Here is a 25,638-nt window from a genome sequence, read left to right on the forward strand (position 1 = left end):
TGCAATAGCATGTGGCCTCTGGAAAGTGTGGAAGCCAAGTGTCCTTTAGACTTGCTGGGCCTCATCACGAGTTAGGCAGTATCACGGTTGTAATACCACCCAACTGTAATAGCCTTAGCACCCACCGGCCCGGCGGTATTACTGCCGGATCACAGGTTGGGTGTTAACGGTAAATCCCCATTCCCCGTTGGACCCAATCAGCGTTAATACTGCGGGCTAATACAGCAAGCGGTAATACCACCAAAAACAGGCTGCTAAATGGGATTTTCTCCTGCAGAAAAAAGCTGCAGGTAAAACAGCCCATTTAGTGCCCAACTCGTGATAGGGCCAGCCCTTAAATGCGGCAGTAATACTGTTACTGCCGTATTTAAGGGCTACAGCCCAAATCGAAATGTGAGAAGTAGGCGTGTAAACGGAGACTACCATAAAGGGAGGCTGAAACTCCAACTTCAAAAAGCAAACAACCAACTTCAAAGAGAAAGGCGAAGGCGTGGGACATTTTAGGGGTAAACTCCACATTGCCTACCACCTGGCTCTTCAAGCGGGGGCGGGGGGAGTAGGGAGATAAAACAAAATTGGGAGTATCTTAAAGAATTTCATGGCAGACTCTTGACCCAGTTGGGACATCTGATTACTGCTTGTTCTGATGTCTATTAGGTCTACACCATCTTCTGCAACAAAGATGTCTCCATTTGAGCTCATGACCGGACAAAAAATTGTGTTACCTCAGCATCTGCTCTACCGAACACAAGAACAGACACTGATAAATGCGTCCAATACTCATGAGTACGTTGAAAATATAAGCAAGCACCTCGAGCATGCTTTTCCATATGCTAAGCGTAACTTAGAAAAGTCAGCTGAAGGAATGAAGAGCGATTATGACATAAAGATCACCAAGAAATAATATGAAGTAGGCAACAAGGTTTACCTGTAAAGTTTTCGAAGGAATCAGGCCAACGAGTGGAAATTCCTTCCATCTTGGCATGGTGCCTTTGAAATTGTAGATAAAATATCACCTGTTGCCTACACATCTGCATCCCAAAAGGAGAACAGAAAAAAACTGGGTCCACATCAATCAGTTGAAAAGCTGTCATCCCAGACACGCTTTATGATTGATTGAGGAGCCAAATGAAAGTCGAGCAGAGGAACCACCTGAAGAATGAAAATGAAGGATGACAAATCGGATGGAAACTACGATGAATATATATTATAACAGGGAGTGATTTACTTAGTGTTCATTGTAAAAAGGAAGTAGATACATAAAATGTGTTTTGTGTAATGGTGAAAATGTCTTTTTATACTTGTATACTGTTGTTGATGTTGTCAATTCTATGTAAGTCTTCCAGTGAAATGTGTGTAAAAAGTACTGAACTGATTTTTCTTTCTATTATTAGAGAACTAACCTCGTTAACTTCCAGCCTGGAGGTGAGAGAGGAGTCCGCTGAGAACCCCAGGGACTCCAGAAAGAAGGAAGAAAGGGGTGCCGTGCCAAACCCTCCAACCCAAAGCTGGAAGAGGAGGCTGGAGTGCCCACTCCCTAATTATGGAAGAAAGAGGGTGCCATGCTACACCCCTATCCCAGAGACCGAAAGGGAGACATAAGTGCCCTCTCCCTAATGATGGAAATAGAGCCCCGGACGGGCTGCAGCAGAAAGAGGAATATAAGGGGAAAAAAATGGGGAACGCCTGATGGAACCCAACTCTGCGCTGATCTTCCCCACTAAAGAGTCATGGAAGACCGGGGGCGGGGCATGTAGGATGTAATCAAAGGCCCCAAACCAAAGGTTCCTTTCACATGAAAAGCAGGATTTTTAAACACTGACCCAAAAATAGCTTTGCATGTGTGTTTGCAAGCTAAACTGAAGGGCCCAGTGTAAAAGGAGGCCTGCCTGTCATTACCAAAGGAAAGCAGCATATTTTCCACAAAGGAAGAAGATAATCAAAGGTCCCTTTCACATGAAAAACATGTTTTTTAAATACTGACCCAAATGTATCCCTGCTAACATAAAAATGTCAGCGAAAAAGACATGGCGCTTGTTGACAAAAAGTAATGTATATTATGTTTTGCATGCAAAATACCATCAAACATTTGAGAAGAAAAGCCATGTTTGTTTCCTTGAAAGGTTCTTTAGGCGAGGAAAACCCTTGCTGTGGGAGAGATGTCGCAAGGAACTTCCCCACGGAAAGACTGGTTTACATCCCCCAGCTATTTTACAACTGCAATACAGTAGGCCTCTGGAAGGTGTGGAAACCAAGAGGAGTGGCCTTTAGACTTGCTGTCTCTGCAGGACAATTTCCTTTAGCTGACTCATGACCAAAGTGTGAGGAGGCGTGAAAATGGGTGTTAGGGAGAATTCTCTCTTTAGGCTGAATTTCCTAACCTAGTGAGTCCCCCAGCAGCTTTGCTGGATTTCTGGAGTTTGCCAAGAGTGAGACTCTTTTTCTCCCACTCTTGGACATGATTTATGGTGTTCCTTTGACTGTTAATGTGTTTTATGGGCTATGGGGTCCTTTACTCCATAGGGTCTCATGTGTTTTTCCTATGTGTGTTACACAGCACCCTGCGTGCAGTAACACAGGGGTGTCATAGTGACACCCCACCATAGACTCCATACCCTGGGACTGACTACTGTCTCCCAGGGCATGTAAAGTCACCATTGGCTTTACTAGTCCCAAATTATTAACAGAAACCAGTACACACCATCATATTGTGGACGTACTGGTCGGGGCAATTTGATTGCCCCGGGGTCTGTTAGTCGAGGGGGCACGTCTCCGTCCCCCCTAATCGAGTTTTGGCTGGTGGCAGTGGAAACTACTTTTTATATTCGACCGCAAATATTTCCCTATGGGATTTTCCCATTGTTCGAGGCTACCAACTTTAATTATTTAATTCTCATAGCCTCGAACATACCGCCGGTTTATTTAATTAATATTAATTCTCTGGTTGGTATTTTTTGCCAAGACTCAATTCTAAAATGGCGTTTGTGTTCTCTTCTGTAACTCCAACCCAACTCGAGCCCTTTGTTCCACTTTTTGGCGGGCTTCTCCACAGAAGCCTCCAAAAGTGGTGCCACTCAGTCTGGGTACCACAGGGGGCGTGGGAGGGGGTTTAGGCACCCTGGACCGAGTTACCCTGGTGACTCAGGTCGCACTCTTGTGTGATTGGCCCAAGTGGTGAGCCGGCCGGCTCACCACTTAGCATGTTTGAGTGACAGCTAGGCTGAGTGAATGGGGATTTTCTGCATAAAAGCAGGGCTTTGGGGACTGGAACTTCAGAAGTCGCCACAGGACCTGAGAATCCGACGAGGGAGAAGCTGAGCCGACCTACCATGACGACACCACCGGTGGAGCCCTGCAGAACCGATTCACCACTTCCCGACGACAGAGAAGATCTCCCGGCTGGAGAGGCTTCTTCCCCTGACTGGTGGGCACAACCAGTTTTCCTTTCTTTCTTCGCACCCCAGCCAGGTTTGTGGTCGAACTTCCCGTGCCAAGCACCCCGGCAGCCGGATAGCCACTCACCACTGAACCCCGAATCACTGGACCGCTCCTTGTACCTGAGAAACTCCACGGCTGGTTTCTTCCCTGGCAGTGCAACAGACTCCTGTCTTCCTCCACGACGAGATCCTCTCCTCCCCCGCATGAAGCACCGACTTGCACCAGCTGCCAGGAACAACTGCCCGCTGGAGCGCTCTCACCACTTTAAGGTACCGTGTCTGCCAGGCCTCCCTTTCTAAAGATTGCTACAAGGTAATAATAACTCCTTAACCTTCTGGACTGGGCTGACCGCCTTGACCCTCTAACTGGTCCCTTTCTTTGGTCCAACTCCTTTTTGAACAGTTACAAGACTTTTGTGCACTGCAACCGTGTGACCTTGGACACATTTCGTTTCGATTCTCTTAAAGTGGATCCAGCCTATTGAACTCTAACTTCACGGTTTTACTTTGCCTTCCTCTCTTGTTATGTTCTGATAAAAGTGTTGGGATCTGTTTCAACTTGTTCTCTGCTCTTCTCTCCCTTTTTAAAACTGATTATTAGAGTGCCATCTACGTTAAGCGCTCACCGCTGTCTGAAAATAAGTGGGGCTTTTCTTAAGACTTGTCTAATATTCTTTTAAGGGAGTGTATATCTTTTAGTGACCGTGTTTTTGAATTGCTTACTATTAGTGCCTGTGTGTTTTTCTAGATGTGGTTTTAAATAAATAATTATATCTCTTTTACACCAAGCCCTGGTCAGTGTTTACTTGTTCTACTGTGTTCTCTTGACCTATTGTGAATACTCTGTATACTGCCTAACTCTTCTTGAGGGAAGTCTGACTGCTCAGCCACAGCTACCAAGTGAATCTGTGTGGTACAGACTGCTACCAAGTGGGTTTACTGCCAAACACCTGTAGTCCTAAATCTTTTGCAGTGGTCCCAGAGGGAACTGCACAGGTTTCTGCCTAACAATGGGGACTCCCATTAAGGGAGGCTGAAACTCCAATTTCAAAGAGCTTCTCACCTCACCCTCTCCCTGTTTCATAATTTCACCCTCTTACTTTTCTCTTTCTTAGTCATATCATTATTTCATCTGTCATTGTCTCTGTACTGTGCTCCACCTAAACTCCAATATTTCTGTGTTGGTTTTCACCCACCCTCCACTCTTACTCCCATAGACATGGGATTGCTGCTGGGAGTTCCAAGCAGGAGACATTCACTGTATATAGGCACCAATTTAGGGAATCTGATAAGCCCTCCAAAGACAAGGGCTCATTATGAGTTGGGTGGTATTCCGGAGCTCAATCCGTCAGAATACCCCTCAATGGAATTACCAATACTGCCACTTTGTCTGGCGGAATTACCACCAGATTACAAGTGGCAATGGCAGAGTTATTCCCCATTTGTTGCGAATCCATTGGACTCTATGGGGCATTTTAGGCACAATTAATGCTGCAGTAATTCCACTGATTTGGTCAATTGTCAGCAGAAAGTGGGAGGATTTACTTCCAACATGATGCTGGAGATAAATCCCCCATTCCAGGACCAAACTCGTAGTATGGTGGAGCCAGAAAAGTGGCTCCTTTCCCTGCACCGCCATACTCGTAATGAGCACCGCTGGTCTTTAACTGCTGGAGGTGGTGCTGACATGGTACCACCATGTCAAGCATGTGTCACTAGGCCCTAGAAACGGCCCTGCCCAAAGCATGAATGAAGATGGGAACCTCTTATACATTAAGGACAATCGCGCCTACCTTCATCCGAAATCCTACCTCTTGGAACATCTCCTATGTCCTATGTCGAGACCTTCCAGAAGTAGCTAGGAATAACCGCATGCTAATGATACGGTGTAATGGTGATTGACTATGCAGGGTTAGCTGTGCTTGCATCATGGCTAGTCGTGGATGACTGTAGTTTGTCCAAGTTGTTTACTGTGGGTTTTGGCTCAAATCTCATTTCCTCTTGAGCGTTTTACAATTGCTAGCAATTTGAAGGCACACACCGACAGCTAGTAGTCAGCAATAATGTGCTTACAATCCATTTGTTTTCTCTAACCCAAATTATTCATTTTGGTCAGTGTTCTGGTCACTTGCCAGTCAGAAAAGCATTAGCAATGCTCTGTGGCAGTGGATGCAAAAATAAAAACAATTCAACTGCCCGCCAAGAAAAACGGAGAGGGCTGTGAAAACAGGGACAGCCAAACGCGCTCATGAACGCACAAGGAAAGACGAGAATGTCTGGAGTATCGTGCGTGTAGTGCTGATTATATAAAGCCACAGTACATTTTGGAGAGGTCCGAAAAGTGGGAGAAGGGAGACCACCCTTATGAACTCATCCATAAAACAGGCATGTCTGTAGTCCCACTTGTGAGAGGGGTGACACAAAATGCATAGCACACTACCCTAATGTTTATGGAGTGCAGTGTATCTGAAGATCCCATGCACTCTGAAGAGAGGGTAAAATAAGACCGCTCACCACACTTATGGAGCCATGCCTAAAGACAGGCACGTCTGTAGTCTCTCATATGGAGAGGGCTTACAAGGTAAAGACTGCAGACCGCCCAAAGATTTATGGAGTGCAGTGTAGCTGAAGATCCAATGCACTCTAAAAAGAGGTGAGAATAAGACAGCAGACCATCCTTATGAATGCATGCCTAAAGACAGTGTGAGAAACCTGATGGTATTCTCCCACCTACTCCCTCAGGATCTTCCATTCAGGTGGGCAGTGAAGGGCCATAGCTTTTGGATCCTGACCCTGGGGGTGGACAGGCGAGGGAGGATCACCCGAGTGGAGGGTCACGAGGGATTGGGAGGAGGATCCCCAAGGGCGAGACATGGTATTTCCCTAGTCCCAATAATACCCCAAATTACTCTCCCGCAGCCTTCATGGGGTGTCTTCAATCTCACCCCATCTCCCCCTCCCTAATTCCAACAAATACTGAGACAAGGTGGAGGCAACTAAGAGCAGTAAAGATTACCCATAGGGATAACATAGGGAAAGTAAGAGCAACCTACCATAGAAAGAACTCAAGTTGTCCCACTAATAGAGCCAGGCAGGGTCAGGCATTTAATAATGACCATTCACACCTGACACCACTGGACTGTTGTTGCCACTATTAAAGGTGTGGTCTTGCACAGGTGAATAAGAGAGTTGGAGAGGCATACTGGACCAGAGAAGCCAAGAAGCAGGGAGCATCCAGGAGAGACCGTTCACCAGCACTACGCTATTCAGTGGGTTTTACATGAGAGAGAGAAATTTGGCAACTTGCAGGTGGCTGGAGCAGGAAAGGGAGAAAAGCAAAGTGGCACAGAGCAGAAAGCGAGAAGGATAGTTTAAAGAAACAGAAAGTAAGAAAGAAGGAAGGAACAAGGAAAGAGGAAAGCCAGAGAAGGCGTGCTAGTTGCACAGAAGGAAGGAAGGGGCACATTAGCGGCGCAGGAGTAAAAACGAAGTCCAGAGTAAAAGAAAAGGGTACGTGTGACCTGGAAAAAAGGAAACAAGTGCAGGCGTGCAGGGAAGAGTGAAAGATGTGTGCAAGAGGCATGATAGGAAAAGGTCAGAGGACAGGTGCAAGTGTGCATGACAGAAGGCGGGGAGCGTCCAAGAGGCACAACACATAAAAAGAAAAAGACAGTGCAAGTGTGCACGGCGGAAGGAGGCGAGGGTGCAAGAGGCACAACAGAGAGAAAGAAAAGACAGTGCAAATTTGCACAACGAAGTGAAAGGAATAAAAGACAGTGCAAGTGTGCATGACAAAGTGAAAGAAATGCAGACGGATGAAAATGGTGCAGGGAGCACCTGAAGATAAAAAGTACAAAGAAAAGAAGTTGAAGAAATAAAGAGAGGGACAAAGGATCAGGGTGGTCACACTGAGGAAGGGCAAAGAGCCTGGAATTTTTGAAAGCCTTCGATTCTACCCCATAAAAGAATTGTATGTGAGAGAAACTGTATTCAAGGAAAAGGTATATCCTGACAACCTGAACTTTTGTTGGAAACTAGAGGGGTCTAAGCTTGGGGAAGGGAACCCTGAGAGGCTTACCAAAAGCTGAATACTTATTTTTGGAAACAGAGAGGCATACGTTTGAGGAAGGCACCCTGAGAAGCCAAAAAGGAATTGGGATATATTTTGTTGTGAGTGAGACAGTGTTTCCTGTGTGAGGATACTGGCGTGCAGTCTGTTTTCCCTGTTTACACCTGCTTAGGCATCCAAGCAGTGCGGATAAAATCTCGTCTCAGACGTGGAGCGTCGCGGAGTGAGAAAGATTGTTTCCTGTGTTCCCGGTGATCTGTAAGTCGACACAGGAGAGTAAAGCGCTGAGATCCTGCCTCAACATCTTGGTGTAAGGCAGTTAGGATGACTGTGTGTAATATTCGATCTAGAGGAGGTCAGTCTGCTTATGAACAGCGTTGGAAATCGGTGCTCAAAGCACGATTCGATTCTTTACTTGTGACAATTATATCTTTCCATACCTTCAGCCTCGACGACAACTTCAAACACCCAGTTTCTAGGAGGTTACTCCTTTTGACTTTTTGCTTCTTTTCGCTGGTCATGGAGGGGCACCAGACTCCAAACAAAGTGCTCAGTGAGTGAGAACTTCATTAAAAAGCAAAAACTAACTTCTATGGCAAACTCTTCACCCTCCATTCCATATACAGTTGGTTCTTCCCCTGATTAGGTGGTACAATTGCACCTAAAAGACATTACAATGTGGAAAGCAGATGTAACGGATGGAATGGAATATGGAGGTTTGGCGAAAGCCATGAAAAGAAAGAAATCCCCTGTGGCTTCCTGTCCTTTTCCTGAGAAGATCTTCAAACTTAACATCAGTGCCCCCTAACTACCATTGGGGGGTAATAACATGGTACAACAGGATCTTATAGAAAATCCATGCCAGATTTAACAGATGCTGAGATTTTGGAAGCCGATAATTCAGTCGTGAAGTTGCACGAAATGATGACGGATACCTTTGCGTAGCCCTCTTATAAACATCAAGTGAATATAGACTGTGTGGCTGATGGCTTACACAAACTAAGAGAAACAGAGCTACCGGCGGAAAGATCCAATAAGATCAGCCAATATCACTTTGCTCCTCATAAGAGGATAAAGGGCAAGAAAGCACTTTTAGAACAGACATGTAGCTTGTCTAATCAATTGAATGAGGATCAATTAGCCCACTTGATTGGGCATGAAAACTCAACAAGCCTTCGAAGTCATCCAGTGCAATATACAAATGGTGTACCACAGTGTAAGGAAGCAGAACTACATGATTTAGCTAAGGTGATAAACTGGGGGAGAGACACTGCTCTGAGTGAAGAACGGCGAGGTTGGGAAAGGAATCAGAGATGAGCATCCAGGATCATAGGAAGTCTTATATCTATCCCCCACGATAGTTCAAATCAACGAGCTTCCTATGTTAGCAAAAATCCATCTGTGATTATTGGTGAGCTGGATAAAGAGCAAAGAGGCAATGTACAACTGTCACTGAGAATTATACATCAGAAAGAGGGGAGGAGTACGACGAGAGAGGAGGAATTGAGAATATCTGCCTCTTCAGCTCGACTCTAGACGACTCAGTTTTCCCCCCTTAACTTCTCCACAGACAAATAAAATCTTTGACACCATTGATGTTCAATACCCAACACAGTTTGATGTTGGCCTTAACAATTTCTCTCTCTCCTTTCTTAAAACTCTATGACCTGATGGATGAGAGTTTTTAAGGATCACGCAACTCTTCTTGCCATGGTCCACTCAAAGTTAGTTTATATTGAGTCTTTTATCACCTCTTTGCAGTCAAAGGAGGACCACGAGGCAGGAACCTCCAGTCAGATACAAATACAATTACAGGAAGCTTTGGAGTCTGAGGGCATGGACAAAAAGATCCTTTTGGCATCTTTTTGAAAACCATTCATGAAAAACAAATGGAGCAACCAGCTCAACCTCTCCCCCTGATGCGACAAACAGAGAGCATCATGTTACAACATGTGGCACAGTTTCCAAGGAACATAGGGAGCAGAGGCTGTAGTGAAGGGGGGAAAGCAGTGGGACAATCTAAATCCTCTGTGTTCAAAGGTGCTTCCCCGGAATCTAATGAGGAATCCGTTGCCCTCAGTGATGCTGAAAGAATCCGAAATTGAGAGTGGAAAGACAAAATCAACCCCTGAACCAATTGTGATTCCCATTTTGAAAAATTCCTGTGAGAAAGAGCTTAATGAGGTAACCCCTTCCACAGCCGCGTTGTCAATATTTCAGCGGTCTAAGAAGAGGGAATGCATCAGTGGGAGAGAGGATGAAACATCAAAATCATGCAAAAATCAAAAAATATGCCTTTAGTGAAAAATGGAAAATGGAATGAGGCGAGAACGTTTTTGAGAAATGTATCAATGCCACTGGTTCCTATCAATGTGAAAGTCAGAAGGTTTAATTCATTCAAAAAGAATCCTGATAAGAGGATAGGCCAGCTACAGCCTACAAGTATGCTAGGGAAGGCCTCACATCAGGAGAATGACAGCTGTCTTGGGGAAGAGGAAGACTTCTTGGATTGTTCGACATATCCGATAAAAGAGGATATAGAGTTGCCTATAGATCTGGTGCTTAAAGCTGGCAGTATTTTAGATTCAAATTTAGGAGAAGACTTGGGGTCTAAGAGAATGGATCAAGGCTAGACGGATGTTCTATTGAAGCCCCAATATCAGATGTTTTGGAACACTCAGAGTAGTAAAATAACGGCTCTGGGACAGAATATCGAGAAATCCTCTTTCGTAACTATGGCAGAAAAACTAGCAGATGACCATTTAAAATGGAATCTCTTGAATAAATCACATGGGGGCCGAGCTCCTTCGACAACCTTAAAGTGGGTGAACAATTTGTATGAAAATAATGATAAGTCGAGAGAGGTGGACATGAACGCAAAGGTGTTGAAGAGAAAGACCACTAAGCAAAGTCTGCAGGATGGGTTGATTTTAAATCGTTCAAATGTTGTGAAATTATTTCACCACGTCCTCATGCTGCGCTTTATTCAATCCAAGGACATTAAAATAGTGGAATTTATAAAGGAGACTGACTTAGATAATGTGATTTTACACCTAACATCTGGTGTGGTTAAAGCTTAATTGTTGGAAGTGGCCCGTTCATTACTTCCCTTAGGATTTCAATTAAGTGACCTCTGTTATAAGCAGGGGCGGGCGTCTCTTGGTCCATGTAAGAGAAAAGAGATATTGATGGACCATTTTTTGGCAAAATTGTCAACGCAGGAGGCAAATTTGCATAAGCATCGAGACGGAAAGAGTAACGAGAGAGGAGAAGGGTATCTCGAAAGGCCCTTTAGAGGTTCGAGCTCTCTTAAGGTCCCTCAAAAAGAAGTGCTGAAAGTCAGTTTTAAAACAATGCAAGGGGAGCATCGTGACGTTCGTGCCAAAAGTGGACGTGCTTATACAGAACCCAGGTTTTTGGAGAGTCTCAACTTGATGTCATGAACAACAAATAACCAGGAGAGAACGCTTGGGACACTCAGGGCTTTATACATTTAGCAGCGGATCAGGACATTTGTGCTGGGAAATTGGAAATGATCTGTCTCCAAGAAACATGGTTGAGACAAGCCCCGATCTTGGGTGGATAAATCTGTCATATAGTGCGGGGAAGGGCCGTCCCTGTTCAGGTCTTTCGGTTTTTGTCAAAAGCGTGGTTGGTTTGACCGTAGTAGAATCCTTGAGCCAGTACCCATTCATCCAGGTTGTACACATGAAACTTGGTTCTGCATTGTCAACTGATTACAATTGTGGCTTGATTCTTAATTTATACTGGAATCTGATCGCCATAAGTGATATGTTGTTTTTGAGAGCAGTAGTAGAGGCAATTGTCAATTTGTATGTCCAAGGTAAGGTTTATTTTGTGATAGTGGGAGGAGATCTAAATATACCTTGCATGAATGAGAAAGAAGACATTTTGGACGAAAACGAAGAGTATTCCTGTAGGCGATTACAACATGCTGCCTTATGGTTGAGAACCATGAAGTTGAGATATTTACATATACTCAATGGTCAATATAGAGGTAATACTCCTCCTAACACAACATGGTCTAACGGGAGCCCATTGTCTTTTTTGGACTATTTATTTGTCTCTTCATTTATAATAGTCCAAAAAGATAAAAGTGATCATGCTCTTTTAAAACTTTCTAAGGTTGACAAACAAATGATCACAGTTCAAAAGTGAGAAGTCGGGGATTCAAGATGGCCGCCGGCAGCGACTAGACGTGCCGCCGGCAGCTCCCGCACCCCCAGGCCTACATAAGGGATCCACCACCCCCTGAAGGCATCCAGCGGCAGCGGAAGACTGGTGCGGCATTGGGAGCGAGCTTGGGCAGCCAGTCGAGACGAATTGGCGGCTACCGTGGACCGTGAGCCGCTCCGTGCTTGGCGCCGGCGGGGAGTCGCTCGAGCGGCGGGTCCCGATCCGCGAGCGGGGAAGCCCGGCCCCCCGACCCGCGACGAGCAGAGGACCCCGCGGAGGAGGAGAGCCCAGCGGCTAAGCCGGGCGAGTGAGTCGGAAGGCTCGGAACACGCGAGAGGCGACAGGAGGACCCGCGGGCGGCCGAGGCCCCGAGCCCGTCGGCGAGCGGCTGGAGGAGCGGCCATCCGGGGAACAGGAGAGGGCCTCTCGGTCTGCGACGGGGAGGTGAGGAGCGAGTGGAGCTGGGGAGCAGGAGGAAGCGAACTTTCGAGGTGACCCCTGGGTGGGTGGCTCGGCCCCCGCGAGGCCCATTAGCAATCCGGGTCCGGAGATGCGACTCGAGGACTGGGCCTGGCCCCCCCGCCCCCGTTTAGACCCGTGGGCGCGGGAGGGGGCGAGACCTCGGAGGCCCTCCGTAAATCGGACAATCACCCCTCCTGGAAGTAGCGGACGGGCCCCTGTGGCCCCTTGAGACACCCGGGGAAGCAACGGCGGACTACCCCAGGTGAACTGGCAGGCTGACCCAGCTCCCTAATGCCCTCGAAAGCCAGGGGGAAAACATCGCGCACCGGACAGAGGGGGGGAGACCCACTGGGCACCCTTCCCTCCCTGTGGTCAGCAACAATGGAGGCCGCCTGTGGAGAAGGTTCTGAACAACATGAGGTGCCTGGGGCGGGGGACCGGGAGCCCCTGACAAGGGGGGACCTCAGAGGCGAGTTGCAGGCCCTGGGAGAGACTCTAGCCAAGGCAGTCCAGGATCAGTTCCAGCTACTACGGTCGGACCTGAATACTGCCTTGGGGGAGGTGAAACAGGAGGTAGCTCAACTGGGCGAGAGGGCTGACATTTTGGAAAGAGGCCTGCAGGAACTGGAAAAAGATGGCACGGCCACCGGAGAGGCGATCGACCGCCTCGACCTGGCGACTCGCAACCTGGAAATCCAACTAGAAGATTTGAAAAATAGATCGAGACGCGTCAACATCAGGATGAAATTCCTCCCGGAATCCGTCTCGGATAAAGACTTGAAGAAAGTAGTACAGAGCATCTGTGTGGATCTGCTGGGGGGAGACAATCCTGAGGAGATAGAGCTGGACAGGGTGCACAGAGTGGGCCGGCCTCCCCCCGGCCGAGATGCCAGGCCACGGGATGTTCTGGCAGCGTTCACCCGATACGCCCAAAAGGAGGCAGTGTTACGGGCGGCTAGATTGCGAGAACCACTGCTCTACAAGAGCCAGGAGATTGCTCTTTTCCAAGACTTGGCTAACAGCACACTGGTGAAAAGGAGGGTGATGCGCCCTGTTCTTGGGGCACTCTCGAAGAAGAATGTCAAGTACAAGTGGACCTTCCCGTTTGGGTTGTTGTTTGAATGGGAAGGCGTCCAAAGGAGGGCCACCAGTGTGCAGGAGGCAGCGAATATTATTAATCTGCCCCTTGGAGAAGCGGGGGGGGTCACCGGAAATGGTCGCCCGACCTCGGGAGACGGATCTAGACCGTGGATGTGGACCACGGTGGGCGCCGGCTCTAAGAAGACAAGGTCACGGAGGCGCCCACAGGAGGAGAAGGAAAGGCCTAACCAGGAAAGAGAGGGGGGCACCCCCCGATCCGGGGGGAGTCCGATAGAGAAGGACTGAAAGAACCGTGGAATTTGAAAAGGGGGTGGTGGGAAGAAAGCTGTTTTATGGTTCCGGGGAGGGGACGGGGTTGCACCTCTTGGATCACGCAAGGACCCGAGTGTCCAGGGGTTAGGGGGGAGAAATGGAATGCCTCCCAAGTTGGGGATCGGGAGGTAAGGGGACGAGTAGGGGAGGGATACCAGGGAGGGGAAAGGGGGGGAAGGGGGAGGGGGAGTGGTACAGCACACGTCAGGGAAGCATTACCCTTGGAACTGGACATCTGGTTGGCAACTCCCTGGGAGGGGAGGAGCGGGAGGAGAAGGGGTCCTGGGTTGCACACTAAGAGGGGAACCCGGTTGGGGCTCCTGTTGGCTACCCCAGAACATGAATTCTTGATGGCCCTATACACCCAGCTACGCATTCAAGTGGCAAACCCATAATGTGAGGGGACTGAATTCCCCCCTCAAGCGTGCAAAGTTGGAACAATATGTGAGATCCCATAAACCTGATGTGTTGGCCTTGCAGGAGACCCACCTAAGGAAACGAGATCAAACCCGATTGCGGCTAAAGGGATATCCCCTGATATACTTTGCGTCAGGCCCCACAAAGAGGGGAGGGGTGGCGCTGGCCTTCAGCAGGAGAACAAATTTACAGCCCCAGGAGGTTCTTAGAGATCCTAATGGGAGGTATGTGGTGGTGAAGGGGACCGTAATGGGATCGAGTTACACTATTGGGTCAATATACGCGCCTAATGTGGGCCAGGACCAATTTTTGCGGGACACTCTAAACACCATAGAGAACTTTGCTAGTGGCCAAGTGGTCCTGTTGGGGGACTTTAACCTGGCTTGGGATAGGATTGGAGACCGATCCAGAGGGGAGGAGGGAGGAGGAGGTGCAGTTGCCTCCCCCCAATTAAGGGAGAGATGGTCGGGAGCGGGCCTTCGAGATGTCTGGCGGTCTCTGCGGGGGAGCGAGGAGGGCTTCACATTCCTCTCTGATGTCCATAGATCCCAATCTCGAATTGATTATATCTGGGTCTCTGCTAGCTTACTAGGGGCTGTGGAGGCGGTAGAAGTGGGCCCCCTGGGGATAGCCGACCACAGGGTCGTAGAAATGGTATTGAAACTGGGGAGACGTGGACCAGGGGTGTGGAATTGGAGAATCCCGGGAGAGCTTTTGAGGGACCCTGTGATACACAGTGAGTTGGAGGAAAAAATTCGGGACTTCTTCGGGAGAAACGCGCCTACCGACACGAGCCTGGGCACGAGGTGGGATGCCTTTAAGGCAACTATACGGGGCGACCTCATTGCCCTGCGGGCGGAGAGGAATAGGCAACTGAGAAGGCTGGAGGTCCAGCTTGAGGGGGAGGTGGAAGATGCCAGAGCCCAACTGCGAGTTACACCCACGCGAAGGGCCTTTAGGGCCTATAGACTGGCAGAGGGCCAATTGGGGATTCTGAGGACCAAGAGAGCGGAAGGCGCCCTCCTCAGAATGAGACAAACTTTCTATGCTAAGGCCAATAAGGCAGGCACCCTGCTTGCCCGCCTCCTGAGGGGGCAGAGGGATCAGAGAATAATCACCGCACTTAGGGACCAGGAGGGTAGGCGTTTGTCCCGGTCTGACCAGATAAGGGAAAGATTTGTGGAATTCTATGAGGCTCTATACTCCTCTCAGGACTCTTCCCCCCTCCTACAGGAAAATTTCCTTGAAAATATATGTCTCCCGCAGGTCCCCGAAAATGTGGCGGAGGAACTGGGCGCCCCCATCTCGGAGGCCGTTATCACTGCTCTTCCCCGCGGTAAGGCGCCTGGCCCCGATGGCTTCTCGGCCTCCTTCTATAAAGCCTTCTCTCATCTATTGGTTCCACACTTAACCCAGCTCTTTAATTCTTTTAACACGGAGGGCGGCATCACCCGAACGATGGAGGAGGCTAAGATCACCCTGATCCACAAGGTAGGGAAGGATCCGGAGGACTGCACTTCTTACCGTCCGATTGCCCTCATTAACACTGAGGCCAAAATATTCACTAAGATTCTAGCAAAACGGTTGGAGAGACACCTTCCGTCCCTGATCCATCGGGACCAGGCGGGGTTTGTCACGGGGCGGCAAACAGCAGATAACATTAGGAGGGTAGCCCATCTCATTGAGAAATCCCGTAAAACAGATACCCCGGCACTCCTATTAGCATTAGACGCCGAGAAGGCGTTTGACCGAGTTGAGTGGTCATTCTTATTTCAGGTTATGGAGAGGATGGGTCTAGGGGAGGGCTTTATTAACCTGGTCGCAGCCAATTACAAACACCCCACCTCACGCATATTGGTCAATGGGGAAGTGACTAGGCCCTTTAGCCTCCGGAGGGGAACGAAACAAGGATGCCCCCTCTCCCCGCTGTTGTTTGCTATCTATTTAGAACCCCTGTTAGCGGCTATCCGCCGGTCTCCGGAGATAGAGGGGATCCCATTTGGTGGTGGACAACATAAGGTGGCGGCCTTCGCCGACGACATGCTGCTCACACTTACCAACCCGAGAAAATCCCTCCCAGCATGCATGACACTATTAACTTCCTTCGGCGAAGCCTCGGGCCTTCGGGTCAACTTCCAAAAATCGGAATTGTTGACCCTATCCTTGGGAGAGGGGGAGGCAAGAGAGGTCAGGGAGCTGTCCCCCTTTAAGTGGAGCCCCTCGGGACTGCGATACCTGGGGGTGCGGATCACCCCCTCCCTGGCGGGTTGGTACGGTGCGAACTATGAACCGCTCCTGATGGCAATTCAGAAAGACCTACGAAGATGGGGGGCCCTCCCGATTTCATGGCTGGGGAGAGGGGCGGTCCTTAGGATGGTGATACTCCCTCGGGCACTCTACCTTTTCCAAGCTATCCCTTTGAGGGTCCTGGAGTGTTTCTTCCGGAGGCTAGATAGAATGGTTAGAAGTTTTGTCTGGGGAGGGAGAAGACCGCGGGTCTCTAGGCAACTCCTCACAGCTTCCAGAGATAGAGGCGGTTTGGCCTTCCCCGACTTCCGCCGCTACCACGACGCGGCCCAGCTCCGAATTATTAGAGAATGGTTTGCGGAGGAGTATCAGAAACACTGGGTGAAGATGGATCGGGCTGTGGCTGGGCACCACTTGGGAGAGGTGCTTTGGCTCCTGAGACGATTGCGACCCACTCATATTTACCTAAGCGACATCACAAAAAGTGTGGTTGAATGTTGGGATCGTTCTGTATTACAATGGGGAATCACGACTTTCCCTTCCCCGTTTTCCCCTGTCCTCCGCAACGGGGACTTCACCCCAGGGACGGAGCCGGGAGCGTTTTCAGCATGGGAAGAGGGGGGATGTAGGATCATTAGGGACATGTTCATCGGGGATAGAGTAAAAACATTCCTAGAATGTAAAAAAGAATTTGGCCTGGGAGAAAAGGAGCGGCACCGCTACTTTCAAATTAGACACTGGGTGATGTCCCAGATGGTTAGACAGGCGGCAACCAGAGATCTAACTCACTTCGAGAGGTTCCTGACAACTAATGAGGGCACTAGGGGGTTGATAGGGGCCCTATATAAACATCTTGAGAGAGGCACCCCGCGCACCACCTGGCCGTACATGGCTAACTGGGAGAGGTATACGGGGGTCCACTATGAGCTAGCAGACTGGGAAAGACTATGGGCGCGGATCCCTAAATTGGCAAAGGCGATCCAGGTCCGTGAAGTGTGGTATAAGTGCCTATTGGGTTGGCATTATACCCCCGCCCGCCTTCAGGCAATGAACTCCACTGTTTCGGGGGACTGTTGGCGTGGGTGTGGGGAGAGGGGCACGGCCACACATATCTGGTGGGACTGCGCGGCTATCCAGCCCTTCTGGGAAGATCTTAAGAAAGCAACAGCCCAGGCTCTGGGAGAAGGATCCCCCCGACATCCATGCGAAACCCTGCTGGGGAAAAGCGGGGTAGGAGTCGGGTTGGGGGCTAATGGGACAGGATCGGGCCGGGGCAGGGCATCTACAATCTTTGTACTAGCAGCCTTATCCCTCATTGCGCAAAAATGGAAGAGCCCTGTAATCCCGACGGAGCAGGAATGGCTCAGGAAACTCTGGGACATCGTCTCCTTGGAATGGGCCTCTTACGCAGCGGACAACAAACTGGAAACATTCCATGCGGAATGGGGGGAGACTCTGGAATTTTTAAAAGGGGACTTTAGAGAGCAGTGGCGTCCGCAGAGACTTAAACTCCTGGACATTGGCGGATAGAAGTGGGCTCAGAGGGGATGAGAATGGGGGGGGGCTTCAGGACGCTGTACCTAAGGGGGGAGGGGTTGTGGGGGGAGGGTCCAGTTGATAAGGGACTTTGTTGTTTATTTTCTTTACCTTTGTATGCTATTTACAATTCTGTTCTGGAAACGAAATGAATAAAAAAGAAGTTTAAAAAAAAAAAAAAAAGTGAGAAGTCAATCTTGAGGCTCCGTGTGGGAGAAACCGAGTCTTATTGAAACCACTTGATGTTGCATCCCTGTTAACCAATTTTAACATGCAGTGGGATCAGCAAGCAGACACAAATTATGTACCTTTATTGATGGAATATGTGAGACCGGAAAGGGCAGGAAAACAGCTGCTCCTCCCCCATATTCATATGCAGAATGAGTTAATTAAGATGGACAAAAAATAACTTCATACAGATCTGAAGGTGATAGGAAGATTGGATGTAGCTTTGCGAGCTACTCTTAAAAAAAAGAAAGCAAAGCTATAAAAATTGGATTTCGGGTTACAAGGCATTGCTTTTACAGAGAGATGCCAAAGTAATGCTAGAGGCTTTGGTTAACAAGGACTCTAGACTGATTTGGCAATGGTTAAATAAAGCATTTCCATTTGATCGATGGTGCATAACCAATGTAGTGACAGAAGAGGTTAGTATAAGTTTTATGAGGACTTATTTGGGTTATAAACGTTCCTTTATCCCGATCGAACGGTTAACACAAAAGGTCTTTGGTATTTTCCTATTGACATGTTAGACCTAGAGACTTTGATACATAAAGCAACTCTATCTAACCCCCAGGCCCTGGCAGGCTTACTAACTCCATGATCAAGGTGGAGATGGAGGCGTGGATTCCCTTTATATTTAGGCTGTTCTCAGAAGTAATGAGAGCGGGGGAGATTCCTGAATCCTGGAGATCAGCCATTATTGTTCCTATTTTTAGGAAGGGCAGTAGGACAGATCCATCCAACTATCATCCGACTGCCCTTCTGGATGGTTTAGGGACGCTTTTTGGGGCCTTCTAAAATCCCTGAGGAAATGGCTGGAAGAGTCAAATAGGATAGATCTGTGACAATCCGGCTTTGTCCAGGGTGTTGGAACAGAATTGAATTTGTTCCTGCTCAATATTTCTAAAGGGGAGGCTCGAAAAAATCATTAAAAACATCTACTTAGCATTTGTAGACTTGAGAAAACCTTGGATAGTGTAGATAGTAATTTGCTATGGGCAAAGATGGAGGTCTGGAATTGCCAGAGTGATCTATTGGCAGCAATACCGGCTCTTTATACCACAACAAAGGTTCCTATTAGGCTTAGCGAACAAGGATTGTTTACTAAAGAGATATTCACTTATAGGGGGTTAAAACAGGAATGGAATGTCCATTGGCCCCTACTTTGTTTAATCTCTTTTATCAGATCTGAAGGATAACTGGGACCATATACAAGCTTTCCCCCCCAAATGTGAATGGCCAGAAGGTATCTAGAGTTCTCTACGCAGATGATCTGGTCATATTGTACTAGACCCCAATTGACCTTCAGAAGTCTCTGGTTGAGTTGGAGAACAACATGACAAGAAATGGCCTGGAGATAAATGCAAAAAAAAAAACATTTTGGTTTTAACATCTAGGTGTGGCAGACAAAAAACTGCATTTAAATGACACTTGGGGAAAGAGTTTCTATCCCAGGTTCCATCTGTGATGTACCTTGGGACCCCAATTAACGGTAGTGCAACGGATACACCAAGGTTAAAAGATCTGAAAATAAAGGTTAACTCTCTCCTTGCCCAAGCAAGGCTGATTCATAAAAGATATGGTATTTTCCATATTGCCACTTTTGACATTATATAAAAACCAAGGTTGTGCTATTATGACGTATGGTGCGGAGGCCTTTACGTCCACTTCAGGGAGGATCTTCGGTTTATTTGAAGGATTTCTCTGGAGGAAGGCATTGAGGCTTCCGGAGCATTTCCTGGTCGCAGTGATTAGGTATGAGCTGGGCCTGGTCACCATGCATGCTATGACGATTTGGAAGGCACTTTAATTATTTAGAAAATGTACAATGGCATCCACGGTCATCCTATATCGGATTTTGATATCAGAAAGAGGGAAAAAGAGATGAGGAGTTGAATGGTTTCGACCATGTGAGGGATTACTTGAACTCTTGGGAACCACTAGAGAAAACCTGTTGTTAAACCGAAGGAAAATTAAAATACTCTGGGAATATGATTGGATTGCGAGAAAAATAGTTATGGGTCTCAAATACAGCTGAGAAATGAAATAAAGGCTTACGGCAAAGTCCCTAAATATCAAACTGAATTTCCTAGTTTCCGTGGTATAGAGACCAATTCATGAGGGTACGATTTAATATACTGCCCACTAGGCAGATTTTAAAGAGATATGGTCTGGTCCTGGATGCCTTTTGTAGATTTTGTGCCTCTAAAGAGAAGCAAGAAATGCTAAAACAAATTATTCTGTCTTGTACTGGATTGCCCACATTGCAAACTCGACTTACTGGCAATCTTATTCAAGGTAGATACTCCATTGAAAGAGAAGCGATATGGGTGTGGATCTTAGCAGGTGAAACTAATTCCATAATTTGTAGAGTGATCCAGTTGTTGAAGGTAGCTTTCGATTGGAAGTCTATTGGAAAGCATGTGGAGATGAGAGAGGGGATTTGATGCATTGCTTAACATGTTGAGAATAATTGAGGGGGACTATCCTTGGTATTTAAAAAGAAAACATTGGTTTTTGGTGATTGGGTACAGTGATTGTAGGAGGTTTTAGAGTTCTTTCATGTTTTTTTTAGGAATTAAATGTGATGTGATGTGATTTACTTTTATCAGATAAAGGTTTGTAATAAACCGTACACCTTAGTAATAAAAAAACAAGATGTATTGGATGTCTTTGAAAGCTGCAAGGGGCTTGGGGAAGGGAACCTTGAGAAGCTTTAAGAAGGAACTGTGTTACATTTATTTTGTGGTGTTTGGAACTTGAACAAGTTGAAGCTTGGGGACAGGAACCCCTAGGAACGCAAAGACACTGAAGGTATTGGAAACCACTACCAGGGTTCTATGGAGAAGATCTTACGAACAGTCCTTTTTGATTGAACTCATTCTTGTGACATTGACCAAACTACACCTGGTGAGAAGACCCCCTGAATAGTGTTTTTGATTAAACACTATTTTCCTTTTAAAGACTTCCCATCACATTTCTGTAAAGAGTGAGGGCAAGCATAGGTTTAGACAATGACATACTTTTATTTTGGACTATTAGACAGTGATGGCCATTAGAAACATCAGTTAAGAGAACCATCCCTTTAGTGTTAGGGCCAGTCAGGCATTACACCAACCCAGGAACCTTAGTAAATAATGGTTTTAAAACAAACACTTTAGAGTCTGTGTCTCTCTTGATACCCTGCCTGTCTCATATATGGTGTCAGAAGTGGGATCAACTCAACTGAAACAAGTTGGGGGACCTTGAAGTATGAGAAGTTAAGTGATAGAGCCTCCAACTCCATATTGGCTGCTAAAGGGTCTGATGGGTTTGATCTTTGTAGTAGCCGAAATCTGTAGTCTCGCGTATGGAGAGAGCTTACAAGGTAAAGACTGCAGATCACCCTAATGTTTATGGAGTGCAGTATAACTAAAGATCCTATGCACTCTGAAGAGAGGTCAGAATAAGACAGCAGACTGCCCTTATGAAGGCATGCCTAAAGACAGGCACGTCTGTAGTGTTGTGTATGGAGCTGGCTTACAAGGTAAAGACTGCAGACCACCCTAATGTTTATGGACTGCAGTGTAGTTTAAGATTGCATGCACTCTGCAGAGAGGTGAGATTAAGACAGCAGACCCCCTTATGAAGACATGCCTAAAGACAGACACGTCTGTAGTGTTGTGTATGGAGCTGGCTTACAAGGTAAAGACTGCAGACCACCCTAATGTTTATGGACTGCAGTGTAGTTTAAGATTGCATGCACTCTGAAGAGAGGTGAGATTAAGACAGCAGACCCCCTTATGAAGACATGCCTAAAGACAGACATGTCTGTAGTGTTGTGTATGGAGCTGGCTTACAAGGTAAAGACTGCAAACCACCCTAATGTTTATGGACTACAGTGTAGCTTAAGATTGCATGCACTCTGAAGAGAGGTGAGATTAAGACAGCAGACCCCCTTATGAAGGCATGCCTAAAGACAGACACGTCTGTAATCTTGCGTATGGAGAGGGTTTACAAGGTAGAGACTGAAGACCACCCTAATGTTTATGGAGTGCAGTGTATCTGATGATCCCATGCACTCTGAAGAGAGGCTTGAGTAAGACAGCAGACCACCCTTATGAAGGCATGCCTAAAGACAGGCACGTCTGTACCCCTGTGTATAGAGATCATACAAGATAAAGACTGCAGTCCACCCTAATGTTTATGGAGGGCAGTGTATCTGGTTCTATCATGCACACTGAAAAGAGATCAGAAGAAAACAGCAGGCCCCCCTCATGAACACATGCTTAAAGTCAGACATGCTTGGTGCTTCGTGCATGAGCACAGTGTAGCTGAAGCTCCCATATATTTTGGAGAGGGATGAGCAGAATATTGCAAACCACCCTTCTGAATTCATGCAGAAAAACAGCCATGTCTCTAGTCTTGCATTTGGAGAGGGCTGACAAGGCGAAGACAGCAGTCCACCTTAATGTTTCTGGAGTACAGTGCATCTGAAGCTTCCATGCACTCTGAAGAAGGATGAGAAAAAGATTGCAGACCACCCTTATGAATGCATGGCTAAAGAAAGACATGCTCACAATCACAGGTAAGCAGCTGCCTTACACGTTGGTGTCCTGGACCCTTGACTAGGAGTAGTAAAGATAATCCTGGGTATATGCATCTTAGTGGTCTTTTCTTGACCTCCGATTAAGTGCATGACAGCCACTGCTGGCAGTTCTATTTGGGTTACAGTCCCTTCTTACCTGCAGGTTCGATTACAAGTCTTTCCCCAACAAGGTCCTGCACTCAACCTTGTCTCAAAGAGACCCTGATAATCAACACTCCCAAAAAGGCACCTACACGGAGGTTTGCCATATCAAGGCTCCTGCACTCAACATTTCTCCCAACAAGGGCCTCTACACTCAACATGGCCCCTGCATTGAACAACTGCCATAGGAAAGGACTTAGATGAAGGGGAATTGTGGTGGCCAAGGATGCCCTGCTCTGGAATGACCTTTCAGTGTCGACATGTAAACCTGCGGGAAGAACTGCATTTAAGTGGAGAAGGAAGGCTTGTTTTTACATGTAAGTCCATTGGTGCACCTTCCATACACCACTTTTGTGGTTTTACCTGCCCCGGAAGCTTGAAACAACTGTCACCGATACCTTAGACACGTGTCATTGGTATCATTTGAGCGTAGCCAGAAGCAGTAATCACTTATTGCTATGTTGCTTCTTTGCAACCCCTGTGATTTAACCAATCGGATTATTCATCTATTAACTGTACCACTGCCTTTAGCTTTTGTTAGTTGTGTGCCAGGGACCATTCACTTTTAGGAGCGCACAGCCTCGTGATATCTGCAAAAGGTATTGAAAGAACATAAAATTGTCCAGCACAACAGTCAAAGATAATGTGACACCACTTCCTGTGACATTATAGAAGAGTTGAGGATTGTGTGGTACTCAATCGTAGCAGTATCACCCCTTGTGATACTGCTACGATTTTGGTGAAATGGCAGCACTCAATTGCCTTTGGTTTGGACCATAAACATTCTCCTACACATTTTCAGAGAGGTGCCCATACACACTGTCAGCATGCATTGGTTTCATCAAGTATTGTGCCCACTAAATAACAAGATGCATCATGTACTGAGCACACTAACAAGATGCATACCACACCCCCATTAAGTATTAAGAAGCCATGAAAGTACCAGGAGTCATGCTATGAAATGATAAGTCATTTATAAAGCGCCTTTACACAAGTGTTTCTAGGTGTGATAAGACAAGCGAGGGAAGACAAAGGGAGGAGAAAACAAACGATCTTACTAGGCCTTGTGTCATTCAGATCGTGCAAGTGCAAGCGGGAAGGAAAAGGAGAAGTGCCAGGGGGAGGGGGCAGAGTGCAAAAGGCAAGCTCAAGTAAGTGCTGCCGGGGTGGCCAGTTAAAGTACGTGCATGGAGGCAGGGGACTGTATGGTTGCAGATACAGTCCCTAAATGCGTGGGAGGACCGGAGGCAGTGCAAGGGGCTAGTGGTCGTGCAGGAGCATTGTGCTCATTAAGGTTCAGAGAGTGGCCAGGTAACCAGTTAGTGCAGCAGACAGGTACATAAGCAGGGGAGAGGGAGAAAGCAGAAGCAAAAAGGAAGGTTTTAAGTTGCTTCCGGAACCTTGGGTGGGCCTGCTCAAGTTTGAGAGAGGCAGGGAGGCTGTTCCAGAGGGAGGCCCCAGCCCAGGACAGAAATATACCCCCCACTCTCTTCCTGGAGAAGCGGAATGACAGGCTTATCTCTGAAAAGTTGTGGATCGTTGGTTATTTACAACACTATGAAAAATACAATTATTACCCAATGATAAAAGAGACTGTCCACTCAAGGTTGTATCTAAAATATCTCCTTTATTTATATCACAATAGACAGTTCTACCACCACTACGAAATACAACCCACCCTTTAAAGGAATGCAGAGGACCGACAGTTTCTAAGAAGGAAAAGGGATGCACTCTGGATACTGACGGGAGGTTAGTCGGTGTGGTTAATAACCACAACAGTTTAAGGTTACTTGGCTTCAGCACAAAGGGAGCAATGGGTCTTAATAGGTCTCTGGAGGCCTTCCGGGAAGGACCAGTGCAACAGTATCACAATGTACCTTGTGCTGTAGGTGTTCTTGGTGCTCGACAGGGTCGGTCGAGTCAGCTTCAGGGTGCTTTACAGGTTTCTGGGATGAGTTCAAGAAGGGACTCAGTGGCGAGTGTCAAGCAGAAAGACACGTCGGCAAGCAAAGCTGGAAACATGGCTGCAGGCTGGCCTACACAGTGGCTGAGGGTCAGGAATTTTTGTCTCAGTGCTGGTGGGCGGTTCTGAAGCACTAGTTGAGATGTCTCAGATGTCTTTAAGCCACTGCAGCTTGACAACGGTCAGCGTTGAGTTCGGTTGCAGCTCAAGGAAATCGACTGGCTTGAAAATGGACGTCGGTAGATGCTTGTCGTGGCACTTCTCCCAGCTTCTTCAATGGGCTTGTGTCGTCCTGTAAGATGGATGGCCCAAAGCTGAGGAGTGTGTTGCAGGCAGCTGCCTTGTCCTTGGTTTTGGGTTCAGGGACCTTCTGGCACTTCCTACCCAGGAAGCTTGCTGCAGATCCTAGCAGGGCACGCCATGTGCTGGCTGGGTACCGTTTCTGGAGCCGCTGGAGGATCCTCTGGGTTCTTTAGCTCCCTCTGTTCTCTGGGAGATGTTCAGGGGAGGGATCTTGCTTCCCTCTTTGGAAATCCCAGCCTTCTTTCACTGGCAGAAGATGTAAGGCAGACTGTACCTTCAGTCATGGTCCAAGGTTGAGTTCTTCTTTGTTACTTAAAGTGAAGTCTTCAGATCTGACAAAAGAGGTGCTCGGCCCTCTTTTAAAGCCAAATGGGCCACAATGATTGGTGCAGGCTAAGCCTACCTTAATGAACCAATCCTGGGTCCCCACCGAACATCTCCTGTATGTGTGAGGTCATAATCAGATTGCTTTGTAACAGAAAAGGTAAAGGGGTGAACACATGTGATACTAAGTCCAGCCCATCTTACTGTCTGTTGTGGATCAAAGAGTCTCTCTGGTTAATGGATCTCTCTGCAGTTCCTGATTAAAGGGGCAGATCTCCCTTGAAGCTGCAGCGACACCAGACTCTCTGGCTCCTGCAAA

The 25,638-nt window shown here is 47.4% G+C and overlaps 1 protein-coding gene and 1 long non-coding RNA gene across 7 annotated transcripts in view; one reads left to right on the plus strand and one right to left on the minus strand.

The window, feature by feature from the left end:
* The window catches only part of LOC138513626 (uncharacterized), a 481,408-nt gene extending 478,708 nt beyond the window's left edge, over positions 1 to 2,700 (plus strand). Inside the window, exon 4 of the long non-coding RNA XR_011281785.1 lies at positions 1,395 to 2,700. This is a non-coding gene — a long non-coding RNA (uncharacterized lncRNA). The remainder of the gene's footprint in view (positions 1 to 1,394) is intronic.
* Positions 1 to 25,638, minus strand: part of CACNA2D4 (calcium voltage-gated channel auxiliary subunit alpha2delta 4) — a 1,390,363-nt gene that overhangs the window by 1,313,225 nt on the left and 51,500 nt on the right. The window lies entirely within an intron of this gene.

Source organism: Ambystoma mexicanum, chromosome 12 (genome assembly GCF_040938575.1).
Source record: "Ambystoma mexicanum isolate Mex_15411 chromosome 12, UKY_AmexF1_1, whole genome shotgun sequence".
In the NCBI taxonomy this organism is placed as follows: Eukaryota; Metazoa; Chordata; class Amphibia; order Caudata; family Ambystomatidae; genus Ambystoma; species Ambystoma mexicanum.